This window comes from Saccopteryx bilineata, chromosome 8 (genome assembly GCF_036850765.1).
Source record: "Saccopteryx bilineata isolate mSacBil1 chromosome 8, mSacBil1_pri_phased_curated, whole genome shotgun sequence".
NCBI classification, from domain to species: domain Eukaryota; kingdom Metazoa; phylum Chordata; class Mammalia; order Chiroptera; family Emballonuridae; genus Saccopteryx; species Saccopteryx bilineata.
In genome coordinates this window covers 41,402,860-41,425,794 of record NC_089497.1, presented here as the reverse complement: position 1 = coordinate 41,425,794, position 22,935 = coordinate 41,402,860, and positions in this window count along the sequence as shown.

Genomic DNA, 22,935 nt, shown 5'->3' with positions numbered 1-22,935 from the left:
ATCATTTCTTATGGCTGAGTAGTATTCCATAGTGTATATGTGCCACATCTTCTTTATCCAGTCATCTATTGAGGGGCTTTTTGGTTGTTTCCATGTCCTGGCCACTGTGAACAATGCTGCAATAAACATGGGGCTGCATGTGTCTTTACGTATCAATGTTTCTGAGTTTTGGGGATATATACCCAGTAGAGGGATTGCTGGGTCATAAGGTAGTTCTATTTTCAGAAATAGAACTGAAAATAGAAGGGCTTCTTAAATACAGTCTTCTCTACCCAGCATGGGCCATAATGCAAAAATAGATTAATTTTGTTATATCAAAGTTATGAATTGACTTTCCTAAAAATGTCCTGTTAGTCAAATTTAACAGACAGCACTTTGGAAGAGGATATTTTAAGTCCAAAACTGACAGGGGACTTCTTTTTTTTTACTATGTGGGAGGTCCTGTATATCAACAAAGAACATCAGGGTATTAGTTAACCTGTTGCTGCATAACAAAATTTCCTCAAAATATAGTGGCTAACACAATAACAAGCACTCCTTATCTCTCGGTTTCTGTGGGTCAGAAATTTGGGAGTAGCTTAGCCATGTGTTTCTGGGTCAGGGTCTCATGATGTTGCAGTCAGCGTATCGGCCATGGGTGCAGATACTAGAAGACTTGACTGGGGCTGGAGGATCCAATTCAGTCCTCTGCACTTACCAGATGGTAAGCTGGTGCTGGCTGGTGGCTGTTTCTCACTTTGTGATTCTCTTGATAAGGATCTTTTAATATCCTCAAGACATGAGTCAGCTTCTCCAAGAGCAGGTCAACTAAGAGTAAGGCAGAAGCCAAGGTATCTTATGACCTCATCTCAGAATTTACATGCTTTAATTTTTTCAGTATCCTATTGGTTATACAGGTCAGTCCCGTCCAGTGTGGGAGGGAACTGTACAAAGATATGAATGCCAGGAGGCAAGGGTCACTGGAAGCCATCTTGTAGGCTCACTATCACAGCCAGGAATCCTAATTTTTTAAAAAATATGAAATATGAATACATTTTTAGAAGCATATTCAAAGGGCAAACAAGTATGTTAATGTGTCTAAACTAATCAGTGAGATGTTAGTTAAAACAATGAGATGCTTCCGTATACCTGTTTAGTTGGCAAACATTTAGTTGGATAATGGTAAGCATTCAAAGAGATGTGAAGATGAAGGAATCTTTGTGTACTGAGGGGAGTGCAGACTCTCACAGCCATTCTAAGGAGGAATCTGGTGGTACCTGGACAAATTATTGGATGTATTAAAAGGATGTATTTTAAAAACTTAGTTGTGTTTCTCTCTTTTACTACTCACAAGAAATGGGAAGATTTTTCCCTACAACTAGCAATTTTCTGTGACACCAGCTGGGTATCCTGCTGTGTAACTCATTTCTAACACTACCTGGAGATAGATCCCACAGATTAAGGGCTCAGTCCCACAAGAGTACTGCCATTCCACCTCAGATGCCAGTCACCCGTAATAAGTAGGTCCCCAGGTTACCCACAACTTCTGTCCAGTTTGGCTACGGATCAGAGGTTCACACGACCTACCTTCTCAGCCACAGAGCTCAGGAACAGTTAACATTTATAAGTTGATGCAGTGATTTTCAACCTTTTTTGAGCCGCAGCACATTTTTTACCTTTACAAAATCCTGGGGCACACCACCTACCAAAATGACACTCTAACACAGTGCATATTATACATATAGTTAATAATATAGTTTCTAAATGTATTTATACTCACACCTGACCATGTCTCACGGCACACTGATTGAAAAACACTAGAAAGGATAGGATGAAGGATCTAGGTGGACAGCGAGGAGAGAGAACACAGGTCTAGGGGAATCAGAAGCACTCTCCCTGTGGAGTGGGGGTACATCACCTTCCCGGTGTGGATGTGTTCATCAACCCGGAAACTCTGAACCTCCACTATTGGGATTTTATGGAGGCCTCTTCACATGGTCATGATGAATTTACTTTGTGTCTAGCCCCTCTTCCCTCTCCTGAGGGTAAGGGGTGGGGAAGAAAATTCCAAGCTTCTAGTCATGGCTTGGTTTTTTCTGGTGACCAGCCCCCATCCAAGAGCCCACCCAGAATTACATCATTCTTAGTGCTCTTATCGCTTAGGAATTTATAAGAAGAGTTTTAGGAGCCCTGTGCCAAGAACTAGGGGCAGAAACCAGTATACATATTCGTTATAATTCCACAGGGGACATATTGGAGGATGTTCATTGCTGTATTGTTTACAGTGACAGGACTTGAAGCAATCGGCACTTATCATTGGTAGGGTTACCAGCTAGTGTACAGTAATTACAAGATACACCTGAAACAACATGGATAGAACGTTAACATAGTTCTGAATCAGAAAGTTTAAGTCTCAGTTATTTGTCGTTTCCTCCATTTTCCAATTTATTTGGTTATCTATCTGACATCACAGAAATAACGTCTAAACCAAAACTCTCAATTTCACATCCACTGCCACATAGCAACTACCACAACCAAACTGCTAACAGTACTAGCAATAAACACATTCCTCCAGTCTTCATCTCAGTTAATGTCACTGCTACCTGCCCTGTTGAGCCCCAAATCCTCAGAGCAATCTTTGATTCCTCTTTCTCTCTACTGCTACCCCACTAACACATACTACATCTCTCAGCAACAAGCCCTGTCCGTGACATCCTGATGCCTGGGGTGCTGTATTCTGAACCAGCAACTCACAAGATTCTAGTGCAGGAGATTCATTTTGAGAAACATGCTCTTCTGCTTTTAAACGAGGAGTAGACATTTCCTTTTTGATAAATTTTGGGACTTTTCAGGAGGGAAAAATTAAAGGAAGATGTTTATTTCGGGCTTTTTAGAATAAAAGATCGTTTTTGTAGTGCCATTGTTAGTTAATAGTGCATCAACAGATCTCAAATGACAATACCTTTCCAGATCTATCTCCAGTAGAGCTGATAGCATGAAAGTTTATATTGAGTAAACAAAATATGGAAGAGCTGGCGCGAAAGCCAATATCTAATTCCCAGGTCCCTTAAGCTGAGTGATTCTGGTTTGTTTACTTCTGAACCTCCAGTTCCTTACCTCCAAAGTGAGGATAGTATTTTCTACCTATAGAGCTGTTAGGAGGGTTGCACATAATGCATTTAGCACAGATTGTGACCTATTTATGCTGGGGCTAGAAGGCTGGTGACAATGATTGCTGTGCTACCACTTTGAACTACCTTTGAAGTCCCAATTATCACACACATCCAGCAGAGGGCAGTGGAGTCACACAAAAATGGGAGTTAGCGACATGGTTTGACTTGCTATTCAGTGAGTCTGTTGTGTTATGGCTAGTTTTCTGGGCATCCCTTTTGTAGGGAAGAAAAAGAATCTACCTTCACTGAGCCACCATTATGTGCAAAATAATGTGTAATGAACTTTACACGTATAGTTTTGTTTTTATTCTTTAAGAAACCCTTTTAGGTGGATATAATTATCTCCATTTTTTTTCTTTAAATTTTTAAAAATTTATATGAAAGCTAACATTCAATATTAGTTTCAGGTGGATGTCATAGTGGTTAGACATTTATGTAACTTTGAAAAGACCCCCTGATCAATCTAGTACCCCCCTGACACCATACATAGTTATTACAGTATTATTGACTCCATTCCCTCTGCTGTACTTCACATCCTGTGACTGTTTTGAACTGCCAGTTTTTATTTATTAATTTCTTCACTTTAGCACCCAGTCTCCCAACCCCCTCACATTTTTTTGAATGAGAAAACTAAAAATGGTTAATTGTCAGGTTCGCAAGGTTGGAGAGCATGGCAGAGAGGATGCTCTGTGTTCGTCAACATTTAATTTGATGTTTTTTCTTCCTGGACATGAAAGGTTTGCTTCCTATCTCTCCTGCAATGCAGTGAAGCCATGTGATAGTTCCTGTCAATGTGAGAGGAGCTAAGGCCGTGAAAAGCCCCTTCACAAGTCCTCAGTCTCTCTCCCCCTCATACTGAGCTGATGGAACTACAAACAGGAATAGCCTGAATTTTTGAGTCACTTCTAGAGTGTTGCCCTGTGCTTTCCTGGACTTTATGCAAACACTTCAGAAGTAAGGAATAAACTTTAATTAAATCACTAGGATTTGGGAGTTTGTTATATTAAGCCTAATCAAGTCTGATTAAAATAGGAGCTGGTATTTGAACCCAGATCTGTTCAACCCTAAAAGCCATGGATTTTGTCTCCCCATTTCTGTTTCCCGTAACCCACAGGAGTCAGGGTGGATATGGAGAGAGTATAGACCATCTTTCATTTGAGTGATTGGGCTGGAGATATATATTAACCCAGTGAGCGTTAGCTAACTGTTTTTGAGATTACACAAAATTGGACTCTTTATCTGCTCTGTGTACTTCTAATTATCAACCACACATCACTTGTACACTGACAAAAACTGAGGAGCCACTGAGCCACTTCACCCGCAGGTGTTGTAAAGTACCAAAAGCTACAGAATTAATATTAATATTTTAAGAGGCTTAGAGAACATTTTATTAATTGAGGTTAAGGTATGCAGAGAAATTGTGAGAATAGTTTCTGTACTGTGTGATTGGCATAACCAGGATGGCCCTTGGCATTGTATTGTAAATGCAAAGGGAAGGAAAACATGGATCCCCAGACATTCCACCACGCCTGTGGGGAAAAGGGTGAATGGCTAGCCAGGTGCAGGAAGAGAAAAGCCAAAATAAACCTTTTCTCATAGCAATGAGCCATTTGCGGGCATTTTTCCCCACAGAAACTACGTTTCCTATGTAAATGCGTGTGGTTAACACGTGTGACTCTGGACAGAGAGATGGCAGATAAACACTAGATAATATGGGAATGCCGTTAATATGTAAAGAGACATCTTTCTACCATTGTGTTGACTTGTAAATTTTGTTTTCTCCAAAATGATGTATGGCCTGCAAATTGAACATGGTCCTATCATGTTAAAGGACATATGACTATAACCAATAGTGGTAAGGGGCTCCTAATTGCAATTTTTGCTTCTGTACTTCACACTTACAAAACTATAAAAACTAAGTAGAACAAAGGGTTGGTGCACTCTCCTTCAGAATTCTGTCAGAGTAGCCGCCGCTTGGCCAAGCTAGACAATAAAGCAGGGGCCCCCAAACTTTTTACACAGGGGACTAGTTCACTATCCCTTAGACCGATGGAGGGCCAGACTATAAAAAAAAAACTATGAAAAAATCCCTATGCACACTGCACATATCTTATTTTAAAGTAAAAAAACAAAACGGGAACAAATACAATATTTAAAATAAAGAACAAGTAAATTTAAACCAACAGACTGACCAGTATTTCAATGGAACTATGGGCCTGCTTTTGGCTAATGAGATGGTGGTGCCCCTTCCGGAAGTGCAGCGGGGCCGGATAAGTGGCCTCAGGAGGCCACATGTGGCCCGCGGGCCGTAGTTTGGGGACCCCTGCAATAAAGTTTTGGTGTGTAATCGATGGACCTTGTTCGTGTCTTCAATGTTTTGGGTCCCTCTGGATTAGGATTAACAAAACAGTCCATTCTTGGTAGGTATTTGGTTTTAATATAGGCCACTTAACCTGAGTAGATATTCCTTTAATTGCTGTTTTCTGACCACCTCACCTTCTGCCCTTGCAATTCTGGTTTGCGAAAATTGAGCTTAAACGTATTTTGCATTTTTAGGAGCCTAGAAACTAAAGAGCTGTGGTGTATAATAGAGTAGCCACTAGCCACCTGTAACTATTTAAATTTAAATGAATTAGGCCCTGGCCGGTTGGCTCAGTGGTAGAGCGTCGGCCTGGCGTGCGGAAGTCCTGGGTTCGATTCCCGGCCAGGGCACACAGGAGAAGCACCCATCTGCTTCTCCACCCCTCCCCCTTTCCTTCCTCTCTGTCTCTCTCTTCCCCTCCCGCAGCCGAGGCTCCACTGGAGCAAAGATGGCCCGGGCGCTGGGGATGGCTCCTTGGCCTCTGCCCCAGGCACTAGAGTGGCTCTGGTCGCAACAGAGCGACGCCCCAGAAGGGCAGAGTATCGCCCCCTGGTGGGCATGCCGGGTGGATCCCGGTCGGGCGCATGCAGGAGTCTGTCTGACTGTCTCTCCCCGTTTCCAGCTTCAGAAAAATACAGAAAAAAAAAAAATTAAATGAATTAAAATTAAATTAAAACTTAATTCCTCAGTACATTTAAAGTATTTAATAGTCTGCTTTTGGCTAGTAGCTACCATATTGGATAATGCATATTATGGTCATTTCTGTCATCTCAGAAAGTTCTGTTGGATAGTGCTGCTATGGAGCTTTTATCAGTTTTTGAAGAATCTGTGACTACAAAAATGATAAAAACCATGGAAGTAGGCCTGACCTGTGGTGGCACAGTACATAAAGCATTGACCTAAAATGTTGAGGTCACCAGTTCAAAATCCTGGGCTTGCCAGGTCAAAGCACATACAGGAAGCAACTATTATAAGTTGATGCTTCCTGCTTCTCCTTTCTTTCTCTCTCTCTCTCTGTCTCTTGTTCTCTCTCCCCTCTTTCTGAAAAAAAAAATCAATAAAATTTAAAAATTTTTAAAAACAAACCATTGATGTAGTATGGGTGGTTTCACAGTATATAAAAATAGCTTTGTCCCTGTTGGGCAAATAAGTTTGTAAAATGTGATTTTTTATGCTCACTTTGTTAAAAATGGTTGCTGCTCATGTGATGATGCTGCCATGTGATACCTCTGATTGCCTTTCTACTTGGGAAGGGGCTTGGTTATGCTAATGTGTGCTGGAGGAGCGCTTTTGCACCAAAAAGTTTTAAGAAGAAGGAAAAGGGAGGAGCTAGGAGGCCATTTAAGGATAGGCCATTTTGGCAGAGAGGCCACATGGTCGCAGAGGAGGTAGGCAGCCAAGATGGAGGTGTGCTGAAGGGGAACAGAGGTGAGGGGCTTTGTAAGCTCTGCTGAACTGGTGAGGGCCTTTGATTCTAGGAAACATTGGATGAGTCAGTGGCTTTGGGAGCCCTGAATGGAAAGGGAAGTGTTTTCCCACTGTGTGTATTTACTCGCTTGCCAGGTGCGAGCTAGAATTAAAGGTAATGATCCACCAGTTCTTGGCTCCATTCTTTCATTACAATCTATCCAAATCAAATGTGAACCTGCACAAGCCAGGCAGCTTTGACGGCCGCAGCTACTGGCTTTACAGTCCCTAAGAGGTGGGCTATGTCTGTGTTAAAGATGATCATGGTGGGTCTGTAGAATGAAATATAAGGACCCATAGCATAATCCTCTGATCCCTTATAAGAAGTTAAAGACTTCCTACTTGGGGAACCGTCAGTCACTTTTTTCTGATATGTGCATGAGAAAAATCATGGAAGGGGATTGTACTGTCTGCTTGGGCTGCCATAACAAAATACCACAGACTGGGTGGTTAACCAACAGAAATTTATTTTCTCATCATCTGCACTCGAGATAATGGCAAAGTCTGCTTCTGCTGACGACTTTCTTGGCTTGCAGATGGCTGCCTTTTCACTTTGCCCTCACATGGTGTGCCTTTCTTCTGCGGTGTGCCAGGAGAGCAACAGAGAGAGAAATCTCTTCCTCTTCCTATAAGAACACCACCCTAATGGATTAAAACCTCATCCTTATGACTGCACGTAACCTTTCTTACCTCCTATAGGTTCTATCTCCCAATACAATCAGATTGAAGGTAAGACTTTAACATACGAATGGGGGGGTGCTGTTCAGTGCAAACAGGTCTTTTCTTGAGATGTATATCACAACTCCTATAGCAAATGACAGGAAACAGGTGATTTCACAGAATAAGTGCTAGAAGCACATCGAATAAAGACAAACTTAGTGTGGCTTTGGAGGAAATGAGAAAGGCTTACTGGACATTTACTGTACCGCTATCATTATGCCTGGCACTAGGAGCATATAAGATGAACAGGATATGATAAATGCCATTGAGCATCTAAAGCTGGCTGGGATATTGGCAATGAGCACACACTGGAAGTTCGGTGCGGGTAGCCAGGAATCCTGAGCTAGTGACTCATGGATCCTGTTATGTACACTGGGTCTGCGGTTCAGAGTTAATGCTTTTTTAGATTTCCTGTGGTTTTTATGTGCTGTGATTAGAGGATTAAAGATTAACCTAGAATAGTTTTGTAGAAAATCTGGCTCCCTGCTTTTTTTTTTTCCATTAGTAGCCTCAAAACGTAGCAACACACCTCAAAATCTTAAAAAGAAGTAGCAAAAAACATTAGGAGAAGAAAACAGTTCTTACTTAGGCAAGGTGGTGAGTATGGGCCGAAGGATAATTTAGTCAGGCCCTTACAGAGTTAGCTAATATTTAAGCTCCACATAATCTAAACGTTTAGGACAAATTCGATTCCCTTACTTGACAAGCGAGAGAAGGTAAACCCAGAGAAGGCCTGCGAACGATCACAGGGACCACTGACAACAGCACCAGAACAACTGTTTTGATATCAGTTCCTCTTAGTGCTACTCAAGCATGCCGATGTTTACCTTTACCTCATGTAGTACTGAAATTGAAAGTAATCTTGCAGAAAATTTTATGGCAATTTGACTTTGCTGCAACATCCAAGCAGTTGATCATTTTTACAGTAATTCACTTTTCTGGGTTTTACAAAAGTATTCATCACAACAAATTGGAACAAAAAAAACTAGTGTTTACTATAATTAGATTGCTGTAGTGTGCTTTCTCTCAAACTGTACACGGTGGAACCGGTTTTGTTGATTCAATCTACAGGGTGGGGTGGCCCAGGCACTGGGAGACTCTGGCACGTGCATGAGAACAGCCCCAGGTCTCTGCCCTCCTCTCTGTCTGTTCCTCCTGCCCGCTCCAAATGTCGGCCTTTCCCGAGGGCCTGTCATTGATTCCCATCTGTTCTCTTTATTTTAAGTTTTAAAACTTACTTATTGATTTGAGAGAGAGAGAGAGAGAAATATCAACCTGTTGTTCCACTTATTTATGCATTCATTGGTTGATTCTGTGTGTCTTGACCGGGGTTTGAATCCACAACCTTGGTGTTTCCAGAGACACTCTAATTAACGGAAATTTCCTTCTTTTCTTTCTCACACTTCCTTGAGCGCTCATTTACTCTCACTGAGTAGCATTGATAGACCTGTCTCTGGCCCGGCTCCTCTCAGATTCCAGTCTCATCTCCAGTGTCCTGCTTCTCCTAGCCAACATGACTCCAAAGCATGGCTCTTTCCAACCACGCAGGCTCAGACCCCATTATCCTTACCCTCAGTTCCCTATCCAATTATTCACCATCATCATTCATCAAAAATGCATTTTGACTTTTTATTCAAAATATTTCTGGCACTGGTTTCCCTGCTTCCACATATTCTTCCTTTTAACACAGGGGTCGGCAAATTTTTTGGCTGAGAGAGCCATGAACGCCACATATTTTAAAATGTAATTCCGTGAGAGCCATACAACGACCCATGTATGGTACTCATTATCCAATAAAAATTTGGTGTTGTCCTGGAGGACAGCTGTGATTGGCTCCAGCCACCCGCAACCATGAACATGAGCGGTAGCAAATGAATGGATTGGATTGTAATACAAGAGAATGTTTTATATATTTTTTTAAATTAATTATTTATTTATTTTTAGAGAGTAGAGAGAGAGAGGGAGAGAGAGGAGAGAGAGACAGAGAGAGAGAAAGGGGGAGGAGCTGGAAGCATCAACTCCCATATGTGCCTTGACCAGGCAAGCCCAGGGTTTTGAACCGGTGACCTCAGCATTTCCAGGTCGATGCTTTATCCACTGCGCCACCACAGGTCAGGCTAGAATGTTTTATATTTTTAACATTATTTTTTATGTTAAAGATTTGTCTGCGAGCCAGATGCAGCCATCAAAACAGCCACATCTGGCTCGCGAGCCATAGGTTCCTGACCCCTGTTTTAACATATCATCATGCATGCTAAAATGCTCTTTTAGTTGGTAGGGCTTATTCCCATTTGAAATAAAACCTTCTGTGACACTATGATATGATAAATTTTAAACTTTTATTCTGATGATAAAGACCCTGTCCAATATCCTGGTCCCAATCCATCCTTCCATCCTTGTTGCTCACTTCTCTGTCTCAAACCTTCTGCTCCAGACAACAGGAATTTCCTGTAGTGTTTTTAGTTGTTCCCTACACTTTGTTGCATTTCTGTTTAAGCTACTTTTTCAGACCAGCATGTTCTCCTTCTCACCTCTGTGCATGAAATGCCACTCATCTTTTAAAGTCTATCTCATATACTCTTCTCTCACTGTGTCAAAAGAGATATTTCTGCCTACTGACCTAGAGTATTTAGATTGTGCCTCCACTGTGGCACTTAATTCATATCATTTTGCATTATAGTTATTTGTACACATGGAAAACTTCCCTAGGTTATCAGCTCCATGGGGGTGGTCCATCATATCTTATGCATGTAACTGGTATGTTCAATCAACATGACACATCAATTGTAATCAAAGCATAACTTTATTTTATCCTCCAACTTTATTCAGTTAGCAGTAATCTTCCCCTGACTCTGGGTAGTTTTTGGCAGGCCCATGGCTGTTCTGATCTTTCCTGAATAATAGATTGCCCTAGAATCATTTTTGCAAATACAGTCTTAATTCAGTAATCACTATGCTCAGTTCATTGGAGGAGACAAAACCCTAGAATTGATACTGTTTTCTTTCTTGACCTTACTGCAATGTGCACCTGTTTTCTATTCTCTCTCTGCTCACTTCTTTCCTCACAATTGATGGGTTTTAGTAAATTCCAGTTATCCATTTAAATGCTCACTTGTCCCATCTTTGGCCAATAGGAGCCTCTTCATGTTGACTCTGAACTGTTTTTGCTATAACCCTAATAACCCTTCATAGAGTCCTGTTCTCTTTCTGACAAGATGATCCAGGTTTATTTTGTACATTTCCTGCCTCAGGCCCTGAGTAAACTATTTCTCCAAGCGACCTTGGTTTTTGATTGTTTTGTGTTTAAGTGGGAAGTGGTATGTTAGGACCCCAATTTGGATGCTGTTGATTGATACTCACTGCTACTGGGTTGGTCATTGTTTTTAGGCCTCTTCAGTGAATAGTTAGGAAAGATCTCCTTCCCTCTCTCCCTTCCTTCTCTTCGCTTTCTCCTTCCCTCCCTGTCTTCTTTTATTCCTATTGATTTTCTCCCAGTTCTGTGCTTGCACACAGCAATTCCCCATGAATGTCATTTATAGGTTTTGCTACTTTATGCCAAATGATGTAGAATGAAACCCATTTTACCACAGGCTAATTGATATAAACAAGAGTTAAGTTCCTTATGGTATCTCATCAACACTGTAACAAAGTGACATGAAACAAAACAATATTAGCCAAGGATCTTCTTATATAAATATTTTAGGATAAAAATAATACCTCCAATTAAAATTTAAGAATACTAAAGAACCTGTATTAGTTTATATTGACCTCTGTATCACATCTGTGCCTCTTTTTCTCGGAGAGATTCATGGTTTTCAGAGAATAGGTATCAGTAGAATTAGATTACCCTGTAATTACTTATTTACGTTATCCCATATTATACACCTCATAGTCTTAGAGTAACACTATTTTTTTGTTGTTTCAGGAAAAATGTTAATTATACATTTGATCAATAGTATTTTATTTTCTTTTGCTTTGATTTTCTTCACCAGGAATTTATAGTAACCGTATATTGGATCTTCTTTGCCTACATTCAATAGTGATATTTTCTCAAATACATTTTACCTATTTGTTTCTTTTGAATTTAAAAACTTCTCTTACTTTCACCTTTCATTTTATTCAGCCATTATCTGTTGTTCTAATTTATTCTTGTGTTCCTTCTTGTTTAGCCTTTGCTTCTGAAATAAGTTTATTTCCAATTCTTCTCTGAATTGTCACCTCATTTTGAGTTTTTCTGATCTAAAGTTTGCTGTTTTTTCATAACTTGTGTTATTGAATCTTATAGCTCTTTTTATATCTGTTCTGTGAGCATGCCTTTCTGGCATGTTTTTCCTCTTTGTTGGGAAGTTATCCTGATCTCTTATAATAACTTTGCATGGGATTTGACCTCATTACTTTCCTGCCTCTTAGTGTTTCCAAGTAAGTTTTTAGAAAGAGGAATGGTTCAAGATAGCTTTTCTGATCTCAGAGAGTACTATTTTCTGTTTTTTTATTTTATTCTTTCTTTTAATATATTGTTCAAAACTACTCTGGCTTGCTTTTTGAACTGTTTCTCTCCTTTGCCTTTGTATGAAATTTTTCTTCTCATCTATATAATCTCTGTCCTATTCTACTTTAATGCCACTTTTACCAGTTACTACTCAGTGTATGTAGGTCCCTATCCCTGGAGGGAGCTATGGTTGCTCAGCTCTGGAAAGTTGTGGGGACTAGACTTCTCCAGCCCTCTTACAGCAGTCTCCTGTGATTACCTGCTGTGGAGTGGACACGGCCTCCGAGTTTCAGCTGCTGTTTTCCACTAGTCCTTCTGTGTGCTCCAGGGGGTTCCCTTCACTCTTCAGGGGTTCTCCTACTCTCAGGTGTGCCAGATGCCCATCAGAGCCCTCTGCTTCCTCCTGCACAGAGCTGATTTATGGCTGTTCTACTCTGTCCTTATCTGTGGTCTGCGAGGCAATTCGTTACTTGTTATTTTATTTGTTTGTTTAGAGTTGTGTTTTGTTTTGTAAATCTTTCACTGAGTTTTTGGCTTTGCTGTATAGTTGCTCTGTTTGTTTTGATAGGATTTAGAAGGACTCAAAAATCATGCCACCGCTACCCCAGTGTTCCCACAACAAACAATGAATTCTTGAATCATGTTAAGAACATAAAATTTTCTAAAATTTATACTGTTTCTCTTAATAAACCTCTTTCAAATAGAGGAGATTCCTTTAATTCTTTATAGTTGTCTTACCCTTCTTTTAAGTGGTGTTCAAAATATGGTGGCTGTTTTTTCAACTCTATCCCTCCTCCATCTTCATATGAAGCTTTTATTACATGTAAATATCTTTATGTGGATATTCTATCATTTTTATCTTCTCTTAAACAAAAACAAAGGTGAGTAAAAAGGTTGTCTGTGCTTTCAATTACTGACTTATATCCAAGAGGAACTGCAGCAGGTGGTGTTCCAGCCCCACCCGCATCCGTCACGCTCACCACCTGGGTGCACACGGCCCCACTTTCCTTTGTCGGCACCTGCTTTTCTTTGCTGACAAGCCCTCCCTGGGCCCCGGAGCCTGCGTGGTCCCCCTGAGCAGCGGGCTACAAGTGCTGCTGTCCCTCTTGGGAGTCGTCCTTAATTAATAATGGCCGAGGATGTATGTGGTAGACAGAAAATCAGCACACACAAAGATGTCCACATCCTAATCCCCCAAATCTATGAATGTGTTACCTCGTGTGGCAAAAGTAATTCTGCAAACGTGACTTAAGTTACTGGTCTTGAAATGGAAGAGTATCCTGGATGATCAAGGGGGGCCAACTCTTATCACATCAGCCCTTCAAAATGGAAGAAGGCAGTCACAGTTAGAGAGAAATTTGAATAGCTTGTGCTGCAGGCTTTGCAGGTGGAGGAAGGGGACACCAGCCAAGCAACAGATGGCCTCTAGAAGCTAAAAAGGGAAGGAAAGGAGTTCTCCGCGGGAGCCTCCCGATGCAGCCCTGCTACCCCCTTGATTTAGTTCCAGAGAACTGTCTGTACTTCTGACCTCCAGAGCTGTGAGGCGATCAGGTTGTGTTATTTTAACTGACTGTAATTTTTGACAATTTGTTACAAAAGCAATAGGAAACTAATAAAATAGCTAAATGCCCAGCTTCCTGAGTTATTGAGCAAAATAATTCTGAGGTGTCTGTTCAGTGCTGCCTCTCTGCGTTCCCAGAAGGGAAGTGGAGGTATCACCTACAGTGGAAACTTGCTGGAGAACAAATCATGTATTAGTTCCTTCCCTTCCCTAATGTTTTTACTCTGCTACTGTGTTGAAAACCCCTGCAAATAAATTGTTTGCACTTGAGTCCTTGAATTGAGATTTGCTTCATGGGAAACCCAATCTAAAACACAACTTGAGATGGCTTTGGTGAGCGACTGATGTAAGTACTTGTTTAAATTCTTCAAGTTTGGCCTGACCAGGCAGTAGCGCAGTGGATAGAGCGTCGGACTGGGATGCGAATGACCCAGGTTCGAGACCCCGAGGTCGCCAGCTTGAGCGCTGGCTCATCTGGTTTGAGCAAAAAAGTCACCAGCTTGGACTCAAGGTTGCTGGCTCAAGCAAGGGGTTATTCAGTCTGCTGAAGGCCCACGGTCAAGGCACATAGGAGAAAGCAATCAATGAACAACTAAGGTGTCGCAACAAAAAACTGATGATTGATGCTTCTCATCTCTCTCCATTCCTGTCTGTCTGTCCCTATCTATCCCTCTCTATGTCGCTCTCTCTGTCCCTGTAAAAAAAAAAAAAAATCTTCAAGTTTGGATCATAGGAGAAGAGAGTTTTATAATTAGCATAAATTTTTATACTTCTCAGATGCAATGATGCAGGGGCCTCGTGAAGCAAGATGAAAGACTGATGCTCAAGTGGTCAGAAAACATACTCCCTATGTTAGTTACAGTGCCTTTGTAGGGGGCGGGGGGATTTATTGTGTGAGTCTTCAGTACTCAGAATAAGACTGCATTGTGGATTTCCAGAGTAATACATAGGGCCTCCACTGCCACCAGGGACTATGAATTCAAGAGGAAATTTGAGCAGATGGTACAGATTGGATAATTCTACACCATAGTTTCTCAACCTTGGCACCATTGAGATTTTGGGCTGGATAATTCTTTTATTGTGAGATCTGCTCTGTGCATTGTATCCCAGAACTCTGTCCACTAGAAACTATTATCACCCCGCCCCAGTTGCAACAACCAAAAATGTCTCCAGATATTGTCAAATACCCCTAAAGGAAGGAACAAACACCCCCTGGTGAGACCCACTCATCTCTATCCCTTCAACCCCCTTTCATCCTGCCTTCTGGTACAGTGGCGGTAGACAAGCTAAAGACCACATTTCCAGTCTCCCTTATAGCTAATATTCTGCATGTGTGACTTGGAACACGGATGTAACATCACAAGTCGGTGGCCATATCACTTTTCCGACAAGCACCATCATGGAGGTATTTGTAGTATTTTTTTTGTTGTTTCTAGAAGAGTCGTGTTGAGCGTCTAATCTCTGTCTCCATAGGTATTGAGCACAGTGGCAGCAGTGTGATTTTTGTTATAACAGCCCTCCTGAATAACAAGATATTTCTCTTTGCTGTCTTTTTTTCTTACTGTGCACTATATTGGTTTCCTATTACCTCAAGAAATTTGAAATAAATCCTCTTCTGGTTAAATTAGCTGTAGACAATTCCATTATGTGAAATAGAGTCATTGTTACCAGAACTGTGTACAGAGAGCATTGCAACCGAAACTGGGGCCTTGTCTTCATGAAAGAACTAGGGAGAAAGATACTAAGGATTTAGGTTTTGCAGACTGGAAAGCTCATAAATGTATCAATAGTTATATGTCAAACAATGTTTGGATGGCAGAACCCCATGCTGACGTAAGTCTGTAACATTAACCAAAATGGTAGAAAAATTCACAATATTTATGTGTGTGCTGGTTCTTACTGCTTTCAGCAAAGTCCTTCAAGAAACAGATCAACCCACACTAGCGGTAGAAGTAAATAGCACTTGGCCCAGTGAGGCCATAGGCCTGTGACCTGCGATCTAAGTAGATGCAGCCCTCAGTAATTTGGAGTCTTGCAAAGTTAAATTCAACTGTGATATTTCATTCAAATGAGTTAAAAACATGTCCACACAAAATCCTGCACATAAATATTTAATAGCAGCTTTATTCACAAGTGCCAAAACTGGAAGTAGCCAAGATGTCTTTGAAGGTTAGTGAACAAGTAATCTGTGGTATATCTAGACAATGGAATCTTATTCAGCACTAAAATGAGATGAACGATCAAGACAAAAACAAAATAAAAACACAGAAAATGCATGTTCTACTAAGTGAAAGAAGCCAATCTGAAAAGGCCATATACTAAATGATTCCAACAGAATGACTTTCTGCCTGCAGTGGTTGCCAGGGTTAGAGGAGAGGTAAGGAAGCAGTACAAACAGAACAGTGATATCCAGGGCATATGACAGGTACTAGATTGGTATACATATCTGTATCTCTTTATTCACCTACCTATCATTATCTGCCCGTCTGTCTGTCTATCTACCATCATCTATCTATTTTTCATTTCAGGACACACTTTTCTCAAATTCTCTCTTTGACCTGACTCCAAAATAAAGCTAACTCCATTTAGTTTTGCTTGGAATTATTATTTACTTCAATTTTCTGTTTTGTTTTTGTTGTTGTTGTTGTTGTTCTCTCATAGATCCATATCACTGAGGAGAGGGTTCTACCGCTGACACTAACGGGAGCAGGGGCAGTGCAGCCCTGGGAGAGCCTTTCCGTTTGTTTTATCCTGTTCTCTCATGCTCTTGGCTACTTTCACTTTTAGTAAAAAAATATATATATAAACTTTGCATGTTTCCCTGTTTTATACTGCCTGTTTTTTTTTAAACCATATTCTTCAGTGATCTGGGTGATCTTCAGTTTCTCTCAAATTGACTAATTTAACCCAGCTATTTTTACCAACTAGCATTGGTAGACTAAAAATAGACTCCCCCATGAGACAGTATTGCCCATTAAACAAGGATAGAGGAAAAACAAAATAAAAAGTTGTATATTTAATTTGTCATAACTACATAAAATTAATGTGTTAGATTGGGCTCTTCAAAAAGTAGCATCCAAAAAAAAAGTAGCATCCAAAACAATAAAATGTACAAAGATTAGATTAGACAAAATGCCTGTGAGAAAAAAAAAAGGCATTTTTCATGTATGTTAATTTAAAATATATAGGAGATCTAGGAGAACTATCTGAGCCAGACAAGCTTGGAATTTAGTGATAAGACTAGGAAGTAGTGCCTGACCAGGCGGTGGTGCAGTGGATAGAGCGTTGGACTGGGATGCTGAGGACCCAGGTTCGAGACCCTAAGGTCGCCAGCTTGAATGTGGACTCATATGGTTTGAGCAAAGCTTACCAGCTTAGACCCAAGGTCGCTGGCTCGAGCAAGGGGTCACTCAGTCTGCTGTAGCCCCACTGCCAAGGCATATGAGAAAGCAATCAATGAACAACTAAGGTGTCGCAACAAAAAACTAATGATTGATGCTTCTCATCTCTCTCTGTTCCTGTCTGTCTGTTCCTACCTATCCCTCTCTCTGTCTCTGTAAATTAAAAAAAAAAAAAGAGCAGGAGGTAGGTTGGGTGGGAGCATTCTAGACTATTGTGGTGCCCCAAGGAAGGCTTCAGATGACTGTGCGGGAGTCCTGAGGCCAAAGCGGGTATTGGGGGAGTCCTGTGTCTCCCAGAGATCGACCTGCCTGGTATTTCTGTTGTGCTCAGTCACTGGCTAGAAAGCATGGCCTCATGGCACACATGGGGTACTGATTTTCAGAATTCAGGACTTTGGAATCTTGGTTAATTACACCCCTTGTAGTATGAAATTTAAAAGGTATGCCACCTTTTTTTTTTTTAAGGTAACCCACCTAGTCCCTCCTAGATGGAAGAACAAGTTGATGGTTTTAGAATAACATTTTACTGAGATCTGAAGCTGCAAGCATGTAAAGGCATGAATACATCTGCAAAAGTAAAAGAGAAAATAATTTGCAAAGCAATGATGTGCCTATAAGTTAGTTTCATAAGAAAAACAGATAAACATATACAATGGCACAGAAATATAAATACATAAAAAACAGTACATGCTGGTGAATAGGATATGAGAGAAGCCAATGTTTTTCTGTCCATGCTTCAAAGATAAAAATATACAAGACATAGGAAGTCTATATTTTTCTGTCTGAGTGAGAGGGCAGAAAGGAACATGCATTTATCAGGACCCTAGTTTTGTGCCAGGCACTGTGGCAGGTTTTCTCATGTCTGTTAACTTAAAATATCTAGTACTATTTATGTCCCTTATTGAATATCCCTAACAACCTTCCAGCAGGTGTTGTTATTCCTGCTTTACAGATAAAGTAATAGGATTCAAAGAGGTCATAAATTTAAAATTATAAACAAGAAAATAAAATGCAGCAGTACCTTGAGATACAAATTTAATTCATTCTGTAACCGAGCTCGTAAGTCAGTCAACTCGTATATCAAACTGCCGATACTGGACCCGTGCGCCAACTAGCGGCAGCTTCCCGAATCATGACTCGTATCTCGGAATTTCGCTCTGATCTCGAACAAAAATACTGACTGAGTTGCAGCTCGTATCTTAAAAAAAATATTTGTATGTTGGTCTGTTTGTACCTCAAGGTGCCACTGTATTTGGAACTTGAGTGTATTCACAGTGGCCTTTGGTGGACTTCACGGCCATTAGTCTTTTCTCATTATTTTGGATTTTTATAAAACTCTGTTGAATTGTTTGATTTTTTTACTATAATCTATAGGTAAAAAATAAATCTGCTTTATCACTGGGGAAAAAGAGTTTAGGAACTTGTCTAAGTTCAGACATCTAGTAAATGATAGAATCAGAATACATTTCAAGTCTATCAATGGGGAGTAAGGGGAGAAGAGCATTCTCGGGTATTCTCTGTATATTCATTTTTTATTGCAAGAAGATTTTCCCCAAAGGCATCTTCGTTCTTCTAACTTTTGCACGTAAGAGTATTTATACCATCTTTTGGGATCAACCCTAGCCACTTTACAGTTTGGGACCAATCCTCTCACCATAGGCATGTTTCAGGCATCAAGGGGAAGAGCCCAATATCAAATCAGCATCCTAGCCCAACTCAGGTGTGGTGCCAATGACTGCGATCCTTTTCTGTATTCCAGATTCAGTAAGTGGTCCCTGCCATTTAATTACCTCTTTTCCCTCCACTCTTGCTGTGACTGCATGACTGCTTTTGACCCCTCCCAGTCTTCTGGAGGGTTCGAGTTCTTTCCCTGAGGTACAGTCCCAAAGCAGGTCCCTATTTAGACCTCTTGTCTTCAGGTCTCTCATTTTTTCTACCCTTTACTTCTGAGACCTCCCTGCATGGCTGATTTGTCCTGGTGAATCGTTTTGGAATTCAGATCACCTATAATCTGCTACATTTCTCTGCTACTGTGACACTCCAGAGTGTCAATCTCTATGTAGCAATGACTCCCATTAGCAAATAAATGTTTTTAAAACATTATTTATTAATTTTTAGAGAGAGAGGGCAGGAGGAAGAAGCAAGAAGCATCAACTCATAGTAATTGCTTCCTGTATATGCCTTGACCAGGTAAGCCTAGGGTTTCAAGTTGGCGACCTCAGCGTTCCAGGTTGCGATGCTTTATGCACTGTGCCACCACAGGTCAGGCGCAAATAAACGTTTCAACTTGTTCTACTGTCATTATCTTTTGGCTTTTTAATACAGAGTTTCCTGATATCCATCCTGTCCAAATGAAATCCCATGTTTGGTTCAGGAAGAATTATAAATATACCTCACTAATTACTTTGCAGACACTACCCCAGTTAACCAACGTAATGTAGGTATTATTACCATCTGCGTTCAGGAAAATTGAGAGGTGGAGCAGATTTGGTGCTCTGAAAGCAGACACCGAGATAGATCACAGATCAACTGTCAAAGGAAGGGGATAGAAGCAAGACTGAGCTGACTCAACCAGCAGCTCTGGGCCAGTTATTACCCATCAGCACCCCATGTGAAGCCGAGATGGCCAGCCCGTTATACACTTTTCTTACTCCACTACTGGATTCAGGCTGTCCTGGGAGAGAATGACCTAGGACAAGCTGAGTCTTAATTGAGTAAACCCTGAAGAAGTTTATACCTGGAAGCTGTCTGCTTACTGCATTCTCCACAGCAAAGAGCAAATCTGTCCTTGAAGGGAGATCTGAGTGGTACATTTCTGTACCTATTGAGACACCCAAGAATCATGCAGGCATCCCCAAACTACAGCCCGCAGCCGCATGAGGCCCCCTGAGGCCATTTATCTGGCCTCCCGCCGCACTTCGGAAGGGGCACCTCTTTCATTGGTGGTCAGTGTGAGGAGCACTGTATGTGGCGGCCCTCCAACGGTCTGAGGGACAGTGAACTGGCCCTCTGTGTAAAAAGTTTGGGGACCCCTGATAGGGAATCCATGAAAGATATATAATTAGTAAGCAACAAAGATTTGATATCAACTCTTCTGTGACTCAAAAGTCTATGCACCTCACCAATTCATAATTAGTTTTTGAATATCCATTCAAACCAACTGAATCAGAATCACTTTAGGAGATTTTTTTAAAATTGGAATATTTGGCCTTCCTGTGAGATTCACATTCGGTGGATGTAAATGAGATCTGGAAATCACACCCAGTGTATAGAAAATGTCCAGGCTCATTCTAAGGTACAGTCATATACAGAAACCATTGACAACAAAGAATGGGAAGGTTATAAATGCTGGATGACATTTATAGAAAAAGCTATATAATAACATTGGGGGGGGGGGGGTTGTTAAGAATTCATAACCAAAATTCATCTCTGTGGGCTGAAGTCTAATCTGTAGCAAGACTTCTCCAGGACTCTGTGTCTTGTTTTGTGATTGCTATTTCTCTGATCACCCTGCGGTAAAAATATTGGAGAAAGTGCAGCTCTTTCATGATTGATGAAAGCAAGTGAGTCTGTAAGAGAACTGAAGAATTTGGCCTCTAAGTAACTCCTAAAACATCTACAAAATGAATTTGAAGATGCCAAATTCTATTTTGCCTTTTGCCTTTCACCATAAAATTGGATACATGTTCATGTTTTTAAATTGTTTTTAAAATATAATACAATCATTTTAAGAATGTACTAAATTTTTTAAATTGGCACATTTAAATAAGTGGATTATTTTCTGATCAAGCAGTACATGATAATAATAAGTGTCAAGATAGATGCTTAATTGATAGATGAGGTATAAACTTAAAACAAAATTGACTTGTTGCTGAGCTGACAAATTTCTGAACAAGGCTTCTTTCAATTCTTCTTTACTGAAATGAATACAAGAAGTCAGATCCTGAGGGATGATTCTCTCTGCAGTGGGGCTCTCCAGAAAGATAAAGAACCAGTCACACTGATAAAACTAACAAGTTAGATAGCTTTTCAAAAATGCATTAGTTGTTACATAAGGTTTCCCCCCAAATTTTACTTAATTAGTCTAGGCTTTTTTTATATGAGATAATAGTGAATTATAAAAGTTTTGTGCTGAGATAAAAAAAAAGTTTATATGACTTCTCCTTGGTTTAAGACAATATACTGGCCCTGGCTAGTTGGCTCAGCAGTAGAGTGTCAGCTGGTGTGTGGTGTATGGAAGTCCCAGGTTTGATTTCTGGTCAGGGCACACAGGAGAAGTGGCTATCTGCTTGTCTACCCCTCCCCCACTTTCCCTCCCACAGCCATGGCTCAAATGGTTCAAGCAAAGTTGCCCCCAGGTGCTGAGGATGGCTCAATGATTTACACTTCAGGTGCTAAAATAGCTTCATTGCCAAGCAATAGAGTAGCAACCCCAGATGGGCAGAGCATCACCCTGTAAGGGGCTCACCAGGTAGATCATGGTAAGTTGCATGCAGAAATCTGTCTCTGCCTTCCTACCTCTCACTTAATAGAAAAAAAAAGACAGTATCCTGAGATCCTTGGTTTATGGCTCATGGCTTTTGACCTCTGGGACCATTTTGAAGGGACAATGAGCCTTGCCTTAGCTGCCATAGGCAGTTTGCACTCCACCTTGGGCACGGAAGGGAAGTTGTGTAAATGCTGCATAAATATTTCGTAGGATGTTTACTGAATAAATAATGGAAGTTCTAAGAAGCTATGTATAGTTGCTCTATGCTACATTGTAGTAGTGAAAATGCATGAATATTTAATTTTCAACATCAAAGGTTCATATGAGAAAATTAAAGTTCTGGTTGACTGAGCTCTATAAAATCAGGAACAGAGACACGTCATTGTGCCTCCAACCTGTCCACAATGTCTAGTTGAATCAGGAAGTACATGAAAACTGTTTTTTAACCATAGGCACTTAAAACCATTGAAATTTGGTCTCAAAGTAAAACCACCAGCCTCTCAGAAACAGACTTACAAAACTAACTTCTATCAATAACCACAGATGTCACAAATCTACATTTCTCAATTGGAATCTCAAGTGGGTGAGTTTAATTATCTGCTATGATTAGAAGCTAATTATTAGAAGTGGCCTTGGAGAAAACAGTCCCAGGTTGACTCTGAGCTATCTGATCTTGAACTTTTCCATTTCTTCCTTTATTGTTTCTATTCTATTTATTCCAGACAATAACCACATGAAGAATGTTGAAAATGGAAGTTTCCTTTCATTGATAGTCAAGCTGTCATTTAGCTCGGAACTTGATTACTTAGAGAGAATGTGTAGCCGAATACTAATGATGATCTTGTTCCATTGATATTTATCTACAGATTAAAAACAATTGCCCTTCCCTCACCTGTTGAGGAAGTGCTTCCTGCCATTCATTTTCTCCATAACCTCAAGTAAATCTCCACTGGCTTAATAACAATGAGCATTGTTATTTTACCATGACATGATGCTTGAGAAGAAAAATCTGAAATCTTGTACATAAAAGAAGTTTCATAATCGCAAGCTATGAAAATGGGGGAAATGTATACTTACCATAGGTACTTTTTACCATGAACTTCTGGCTCAATTTGATTAAAATCTCAACCTAAAGACTGCAACAATATAGTAGATTACCTTAGAGTTTAATTGTTCATGTCATTGAACTTTGAATGAGAAAAACCTCAATGTGGGGCAAAGAGGATGGTAAGCGGAAGGAGAAGTTAAGGACTGAGCTGCTTTGCAGATCAGAGCATTTGAAAGTGAACACCTG